The sequence below is a fragment of the Lolium perenne genome, chromosome 4 (genome assembly GCF_019359855.2).
Source record: "Lolium perenne isolate Kyuss_39 chromosome 4, Kyuss_2.0, whole genome shotgun sequence".
NCBI classification, from domain to species: Eukaryota; Viridiplantae; Streptophyta; class Magnoliopsida; order Poales; family Poaceae; genus Lolium; species Lolium perenne.
Window position 1 is genome coordinate 64,649,185 of NC_067247.2, and position 9,489 is coordinate 64,658,673.

Consider the following 9,489-nt stretch of genomic DNA (forward strand, 5'->3'; position numbering starts at 1 on the left):
GGAAGCTGCTAAATTTCATCGATTTCTCCACATTAATATTTCCTCCGGCCCTCCTCATAGATAGGAGGTTTCCGCGACGCTCTATCTAATGGTCTAATTGACCAAAGATCACGTCGTCAGCACTGATTCCCTCCATGGACATATCTCGGCAGTCTGAAGAGCATACGCATTTGCCTTAAATTGATAATGCAGTAAATGTACGCTTGTAGCACTGTTCCTTCTCGTTATCTCTTAGCCTTGCCAATTGGGAGGCTGAAGCTGGAATCAGGTACTTCAGCAGCAATACAGTTGAAGTTGAAGAAGTTGGCAGCAGAATTGATAGTGCAATCAATTGCCTGCATTAGTCAAGATGTTATATGTAGTTCGACCTGGTACATGTGAGCCTCTGGATTGACAACGCAGGTTGCATGCTACTCTTCTGCTCCAGCTCGTTGTGATAACACCCAGGAGGCCACGACCACGGGCAGTTGCTGCACGCAGTGACGACCCACCGCATGTGGATCTACCACTCCTACGATTGATGTGCGGAGAAATTCACGGGGACGCAACGCGTAGGGAATTCACGCGGAATCAATCGGCGGCGTCAGGGGAATTGCGGCGCCGTTCGGCTTGGAATCAGCCTTCCTGGCCAGTGCGAGGCGGCGCTCCTGTCATGGCCGTCGGGCAGCTCCAAGGGGATCACGGCGAGCAGGGATGCGGGCTGCCGAGAGCGGAGCTGCGGCCAGGGCGGGTTTAGCGATGAGGATAGAATAAAACGGTTTGGTGGCAATAGTACGTTGTATGTGATTTGGTGGGAGGGCAAATCGGTCCAAAAAAGTGTTGGACCAAGGAAACAATCCTCCCTTTATTATCTTTACTATTAAATTGGGATGCGACCGTGGTACGTCGTGATGGTTTTGCAATTTCGTGGTTTTTTTGCAGTTTGGCCCCTACAAAAGTTACTTATTAGCCTGCAGTTTTTGCTTGCTTATCCGATCTCCTTCCGAGATCGAACCTCCGTGATTGTCCGGCCGGCACCGATCGAGAAGGAGACGGAGGGGCTGCCTTCCCCGCTCGATTCGTGGCGTGGGGGTCGCCGTGCGCGCCGACCGGGTTGTAACGCCGCCCGTCCATCCTCCGCGGGAGACGTCTCCCTATTCTGGTGTGGTGCTCCAATCTCTGTGATGGACTACGTACGCTCCAGGAAGAGAAAGGGCTCGAGCTCGGAGCTGGACGTCGCGAGGAGCATCGAGCTGCTCATCCTCGAGGCCTCCTTGCTGGGGGTCTACACCGGCCAGCTGGTGATCATCCTCTGGGCCTCCTTCCGCGCCCCCTTCCAGAAGTTGAAGGTGCGTATCCGCATCCTCCGCTCCGCACCTTGCAACATCACAGTACCCTCATAAAGATGGTTATTGTTATGAATGATTTTACTTTACCTGAATGCTAAAATGCTTTATACTTGGCCAGTTGATATTCTAGGACGCACCGGCGAACGATGTAGATTGCGCCACTGAAGAACAATCTTGGAGTACATACGTTTCTGCTGTTAATAATCTGTGTAGGATGCTTGTTTACCATCCAAAACAGCCGCAAAGGAGTTCTGCTATGCTGCTAGGGACGCCTTGCTCATGTATAAGGCTATTGTGCGAGTTCAGGTTTGTGCTACTCCAATTTGAGTACAGCAGTCCATTTAGCTACTCCAATTTGACATTTTATATTCCACTGAAGCTACTGCAATTTGATATTTTATACTCCACTGAAGCTACTCCATAGTGTCAAAATGACCGCCTCTGTTTCTGAATTTTCTATTGCTACTTTATCTGAATTTTCTGATTACTGAATTATGATCTTCAGTTGGACTGAAATTCAGGGCAGGAATAACCATGCCTTGTGGATCTGCTGCTGCTAGCCCTGCAGTTTTTGCTTGCTTATCCGATCTCCTTCCGAGATCGAACCTCCGTGATTGTCCGGCCGGCACCGATCGAGAAGGAGACGGAGGGGCTGCCTTCCCCGCTCGATTCGTGGCGTGGGGGTCGCCGTGCGCGCCGACCGGGTTGTAACGCCGCCCGTCCATCCTCCGCGGGAGACGTCTCCCTATTCTGGTGTGGTGCTCCAGTCTCTGTGATGGACTACGTACGCTCCAGGAAGAGAAAGGGCTCGAGCTCGGAGCTGGATGTCGTGAGGAGCATCGAGCTGCTCATCCTCGAGGCCTCCTTGCTGGGGGTCTACACCGGCCAGCTGGTGATCATCCTCTGGGCCTCCTTCCGCGCCCCCTTCCAGAAGTTGAAGGTGCGTATCCGCATCCTCCGCTCCGCACCTTGCAACATCACAGTACCCTCATAAAGATGGTTATTGTTATGAATGATTTTACTTTACCTGAATGCTAAAATGCTTTATACTTGGCCAGTTGATATTCTAGGACGCACCGGCGAACGATGTAGATTGCGCCACTGAAGAACAATCTTGGAGTACATACGTTTCTGCTGTTAATAATCTGTGTAGGATGCTTGTTTACCATCCAAAACAGCCGCAAAGGAGTTCTGCTATGCTGCTAGGGACGCCTTGCTCATGTATAAGGCTATTGTGCGAGTTCAGGTTTGTGCTACTCCAATTTGAGTACAGCAGTCCATTTAGCTACTCCAATTTGACATTTTATATTCCACTGAAGCTACTGCAATTTGATATTTTATACTCCACTGAAGCTACTCCATAGTGTCAAAATGACCGCCTCTGTTTCTGAATTTTCTATTGCTACTTTATCTGAATTTTCTGATTACTGAATTATGATCTTCAGTTGGACTGAAATTCAGGGCAGGAATAACCATGCCTTGTGGATCTGCTGCTGCTAGGAACCTGGAGGTGCCCCTGGGACGGCGAGGCAATGGATAAGCAGGATCAAGGGGGAGGTGACGGCGTGACGCGCCGGCCTTCTCCCCTGGCTGGCACTGTGCTCCTGGTGGGTGGGGGGCGGCGTTCTGCTGCTGCTGATGGCCTGCTGGTTGGGGCGGCAATGAAGAAGCGGGCGAGGTGGCGCTGGCGATCAAGGGATGCGAGGAAGAAGCGGGGAGGTGCCGAACTGCCGGGCGAGCTCCTGGAGGTGCCTGAGCAAGGGGCCAGCAGCCGGCGGGGGAGACGCGGGGGGAAGTCGCGGTCAGAGGAAGAAAAATGAAGTGGCCCGGGTCGATGGATTTTGCTTCTATACTGAATTTAACTGATGCTGTTAACTGAAGTTTGGTCTTGGTTTGCGTTGTATATATATTGCTGATTCGTTTCTGGTGATTGCTTCGGTTGTGATAAAATGACAGAAAGAAGAGATGCTGCTGATTGCTTTGGTGGGAAAGTGAATTTTTATAGGATCAACAATCAATTTTGCAGCTGCTGCGTTCACTGAATAAAACTGCTACTGTACTATATATGGTGTTTTATAGAATTCAGTACACGTTAAGGAGGATTTGTGTTTCATCAGATAAAAAAATATCAAGAGAAATGCGCTAACAAATTACCTTTGATTGAGAATTTGAAGTTGGAATATTCATTTTCTAAATTTCTAATTGCACCCGAAAGAATGTTAGTTTAGCTTTTCAGATGATAGAATTTTTAGTTGGAATATTATTTTTCTAGAGTTCAAATTGCACCAAAAACAATTATTCGGTTTCACCCAAAATTTCAGTAAATCATATTTCCTATAATTAAGCCAAATTTGAAGCATGTGTGCACTCTTTGCTGATGGCAACCTATGGATAATTAAAAGGAATTCACTATATCAAACATGCTAATCGCATGTTTTTAAAACATAAAACCATAGGCCTGGCTTTATATATAAACCCCAACATCGTTCATTTACCAAAACGTTGTTTGATCTTGTATAACTTAAAACCAGATAGTTTATATACGATTGTGATTTGTTATTTCCGTAGCAACGCACGGGTAATTTGCTAGTTAGGTATAGATATAGACATTATTGGGATTCATTAATTATATAATAAGTACTGATAATTCAATTAATTATATATATAAGTACTGATAACACAAATAAAGAAGTTGTATTTGAATCCACACAACCCTAATCTAAAACACATAGCCCCTGACATGGCCTAATTAATTGACCCTTTCTCTCTAGCTAATTAGTGGAAATTGCACAAAATCAAAAGGGGTCCCTCAATAATTATACATATATATCTAGATTGTGATAAACTTTTGCCCCATATTTGGTGGATGGGTGCATCTTGGCATGTAAAACAATTAATGTTTGCAAATGGCGTTGTCAAAATTTATGTACAAATGATTTCTTTCCATCCAAAGTGCATAAAATGGGAATTTTAATGAAGAAAGTACAAATAAAACAGCTCAACATTCCTCCACACCCCGATTTTCACACGAAGTAGAGCATATTTAAAGGATAATTCCAGAGTTTTACTATTTTTCAAGCAACTTTGCTAATTTCCACCCACTCACATGACTTTATGTCGATTTAACGAAAATAGGGCGAATTTAAACTACATGGGCGGGATAGTTTGAATTGTGCGCGCGGCAAAGGGAACCGCCTATTCCTCAACCTTGTGCACGGAAAATTACACACGTAACTCCATTAAACACCACCTACCGGGCGGCCCGGCCGCATGACCCCCCACCCACCGCTACACAACTTATCCCCGTCCGTGCGAAGAACTTCCCCTCCCCGTCCCGTCCGTGCGAAGAAGAAGCTTCCCCTCCCCGTCGTTCTTCTCGAGACGCACCGGCGGTCAAGTTGATCCACGGTAGGGCTGCTATCTCTAGCTCAATCATGCATCGGGCAAGACGGCCTAACGATTTATATTTTCTTGATGCTGCTTAAAAAAATCGTCAGTATGCTCGAACTAATTGGCACTTTATAGTTTTCCGCTCGATTTGTCCTCGATCAATCTGTTCATTTGCGTGGGCATATAGAGTCAGTTCTGCACTCGATCTGTTAATTTGCTGAAATGCCATGGCAGAGTTTTGTACACGATCTGTTTGCTAAAATGTCGATGGAAAATTTTTGTTTTGTACTCGACATGATTGCTGAAATGCATAATCATGTACTAGTATAGTTTTGTACTCGATGGATATACATTTCCTACTTCGCCTTAAATTAATCACCAACCATTGTATCTCATAATTAAACAGATGGACAGAACTTGGATACTGCATGTACACTTATGTTCCCCTTCATATATAAATGGTGTTCAACCCTTTATGGGGTTTATTAGAGCTCATGAAGGTCACAACCTGGACATGTATTGCCCGCGCTGCACATGTATGAATGGTGAGAAGAGGCCTCACCATGTAGTGGAAGATCATTTACACATTTTTGGGATGGACCGCACATATGTTAGGTGGGTTTATCATGGTGAACCATATAATGATCCTTCAGCGGGAGAAGCAGATCTTGCTCACACTGTATGTGTGCTGGCATATGTAGTTAATTATTTATATTGATGTTGCCGCTGTTTCGATCAATAGTTTGCATTGCTATGCAAGGTTCTGTACTCAAATTTAACTTGTTGCAGATGGATGGACGGGAAGGAGAGAAAAAGCGCTTGCTTCAGGAAATGGGTTTCAGCTCTGGGACATGTGCTGTGCCAGATGAGAAGGTAAATATGTAAAACGGCATTTGTTCAGGTTGCATCCCTTAGATGTTTGTCTAATCTGTTGATGTACTAATTGCAGAAGCATAGAGTTGAAGAGGTCTCTTAGTTTGATGGGTGATTTGAAGATGAATCTCAGTTTGATGCACCTGTGGATGGTACTGATGACAAGTGATGACCCACAAGTATAGGGGGTGTATCGTAGTATTTTCGATAAGTAAGAATGTCGATCCCAACGAGGAGCAGAAGGTGTTGACAAGCAGTTTCGATGAAGGATTCACTGTAAATGCTCACAGACAAGTATTCAGGGGGTTTTGATGTAGCAGATGAATAAAGTACGAGTAAGTAAAGTGCGAGAGTAACAATTGCAGCGAGTGGCCCAATCCTTTTTAGCACAAAGGACAAGCCGGTTTGTTTACTTATAATGACCAAACATTCTTGAGGACACACGGGATTTTAGTCTAGTGCTTTCGCTACATATGGCTAATTAATCTTCATTGTTTTGATAAGTGTTGTGTGGGTGAACCTATGCTAATGCACCGCCCTTCCTAGGACTAATACATACTTGTGATTATACCCCTTGCAAGCATCCGCAACTACAAGAAAGTAATTAAGATAAATCTAACCACAGCCTTAAACTCTGAGATCCTGCTATCCCTCCTGCACCGATATACCAACGGGGGTTCAGGTTTCTGTCACTCCGGCAACCCCGCAATTGGCAAACGAATACAAGATGCATCCCCCTAGGCCCATAAAGGTGAAGTGTCATGTAGTCGATGTTCACATGACACCAGTAGAAGAATAACACCACAACTTAAATATCATAACATTGAATATTACTCAACCATACTTCACTACTAACATTTAGACTTCACCCATGTCCTCAAGAACTAAACGAACTACTCACGAGACATCATATGGAACATGACCAGAGGTGATATGATGATGAATAACAATCTGAACATAAACCTTGGTTCAATGGTTTCACTCAATAGCATCAATAACAAGTAGAAATCAATACCGGGAGAGTTTCCTCTATTAAACAATCAAGATCCAACCCAAATCGTTACGGCGGTGACGATGTGCAGCGGTGGAGACGGCGGTGATGATGATGTAGATGATGACGATGGTGATGGAGATGATGTCCATCTCGATGACGGTGACGATGGCGTCGATTTCCCCCTCCGGGAGGGAATTTCCCCGGCGGATCTTAGCCTGCAGGAGAGCTCTTTTCTCTCTGGTGTTCTCCGCCCCGCAGAGGCGGCTGTAACTTGATATGTCTCCAACGTATCCATAATTTCTGATGTTCCATGCTTGTTTTATGACAATACTTACATGTTTTGCTTGCACTTTATAATGATTTTATGCGTTTTCCGGAACTAACCTATTAACAAGATGCCACAGTGCCAGTTCCTGTTTTCTGCTGTTTTTGGTTCCAGAAAGGCTGTTCGGGCAATATTCTCGGAATTGGACGAAATCAACGCCGAACATCCTATTTTTCCCGGAAGCATCCAGAACACCGAAGGGGAGTCGGAGGAGAGCCAGGGGGCCAGCACACGGGTGGGCCGCGTGGGCCACACCCTGGCCGCGCCCCCCTATGGGGAGGCCACCCTGTCGACCCTCCTGCGCCGCCTCTTCGCCTATATAACCCCTTTCGACCTAAAAACGCAGTACCAATTGACGAAACTCCAGAAAGACTCCAGGGGCGCCGCCGCCATCGCGAAACTCCAATTCGGGGGACAGAAGTCTCTGTTCTGGCACCCTGCCGGGACGGGGAAGTGCCCCCGGAAGCCATCTCCATCGACGCCACCGCCTCCATCATGCTCCGTGAGTAGTTCCCCCATGGACTACGGGTTCTAGCAGTAGCTAGTCGGTATTATCTCCTCCATGTACTTCAATACAATGATCTCATGAGCTGCCTTACATGATTGAGATCCATCTGATGTAATCGGTGTTGTGTCTGTTGGGATCCGATGGATGATACATTATGATTAGTCTATCTATAAAGTTTGTGAAGTTATTGTTGCTGCAATCTTGTTATGCTTAATGCTTGTCACTAGGGCCCGAGTGGCATGATCTTAGATTTAAGCTCTATAATTATTGCTTAGATTGTATCTACAAGTTGTATGCACATGTCGCTGTCCGGAACCAAAGGCCCAGAAGTGATAAGAATCGGGACAACCGGAGGGGATGGCGGTGATGTGAGGGACACATGTTTTCACGGAGTGTTAATGCTTTGCTCCGGTACTCTATTAAAAGGAGTACCTTAATATCCAGTAGATTCCCTTGAGGCCCGGCTGCCACCGGCTGGTAGGACAAAAGATGTTGTGCAAGTTTCTCATTGCGAGCACGTACGACTAAATATGGAAAACATGCCTACATGATTAATGAATTGATGTTCTTTCTTAATGCTTTATCAATCCTATCAATTGCCCAACTGTAATTTGTTCACCCAACACTTGTCACTTGTTATTGGAGAGTTACCACTAGTGTAGATCGCTGGGAACCCCGGTCCATCTCTCATCATTATATACTCGTTCTATATGTCATTGGAAGTAGTATCAACTATTTTCTGGTGCCATTGCCTTTGTGTTACTGTTACCGCTGCTGTGTTACTATTACTATTGCTCTCATATTACTGCTACTTTCACATCACCCCTGTTACTAGTGCTTTTCCAGGTGCAGCTGAATTGACAACTCAGTTGTTAAGGCTTATAAGTATTCTTTACCTCCCCTTGTGTCGAATCAATAAATTTGGGTTTTACTTCCCGCGAAGACTGCTGCGATCCCCTATACTTGTGGGTCATCATAACTCTTCGCGACCGTCCCCCTGGAGCTTAGGTTTTCGGGACGAAGAAATACGCGAAGGAGAGGAGGCCAGAGGGGGCTGTGGGCCCCCCTCCCCACAAGGCCGCGCGGCCAGGGCAGGGCCCGCGCCGGCCTATGAGGGGGGCCCAAATTAAGATAAATCTAACCACAGCCTTAAACTCTGAGATCCTGCTATCCCTCCTGCACCGATATACCAACGGGGGTTCAGGTTTCTGTCACTCCGGCAACCCCGCAATTGGCAAACGAATACAAGATGCATCCCCCTAGGCCCATAAAGGTGAAGTGTCATGTAGTCGACGTTCACATGACACCACTAGAAGAATAACACCACAACTTAAATATCATAACATTGAATATTACTCAACCATACTTCACTACTAACATTTAGACTTCACCCATGTCCTCAAGAACTAAACGAACTACTCACGAGACATCATATGGAACATGATCAGAGGTGATATGATGATGAATAACAATCTGAACATAAACCTTGGTTCAATGGTTTCACTCAATAGCATCAATAACAAGTAGAAATCAATACCGGGAGAGTTTCCCCTATTAAACAATCAAGATCCAACCCAAATCGTTACGGCGGTGACGATGTACAGCGGTGGAGACGGCGGTGATGATGATGTAGATGATGACGATGGTGATGGAGATGATGTCCATCTCGATGACAGTGACGATGGCGTCGATTTCCCCCTCCGGGAGGGAATTTCCCCGGCGGATCTTAGCCTGCCGGAGAGCTCTTTTCTCTCTGGTGTTCTCCGCCCCGCAGAGGCGGCTGTAACTCTTCGCGACCGTCCCCCTGGAGCTTAGGTTTTCGGGACGAAGAAATACGCGAAGGAGAGGAGGCCAGAGGGGGCTGTGGGCCCCCTCCCCACAAGGCGGCGCGGCCAGGGCAGGGCCCGCGCCAGCCTATGAGGGGGGCCCATGGTGGCCCTCCTCGGCTCCTCCTTCTGGCTCTCGTCGTCTTCTGGAAAAATAGGATTTTTCATATAAATTCCGTCAATTGTTGATCTTCCTAAATATTGCATTCTGACGGCGCTTTTTTTAGCAGAATCCTGACTCCGGT

General features: G+C 46.4%; 1 long non-coding RNA gene across 3 annotated transcripts; it reads left to right on the forward strand.

The window, feature by feature from the left end:
• Window positions 1-917: 917 nt before the first annotated feature.
• LOC127292781 (uncharacterized) lies at window positions 918-3,252 on the forward strand. Of its 3 annotated transcripts, none has more exons than XR_007845387.2 (5): window positions 918-1,328; window positions 1,447-1,634; window positions 1,834-2,268; window positions 2,387-2,574; window positions 2,790-3,252. It is a non-coding gene; the product is annotated as an uncharacterized lncRNA (long non-coding RNA). The 3 variants fall into 3 exon arrangements; XR_007845385.2 differs by having other exon boundaries at window positions 919-1,328; window positions 2,774-3,252; XR_007845384.2 differs by having other exon boundaries at window positions 920-1,328; window positions 2,829-3,252.
• The last annotated feature ends 6,237 nt before the right edge of the window (window positions 3,253-9,489 follow it).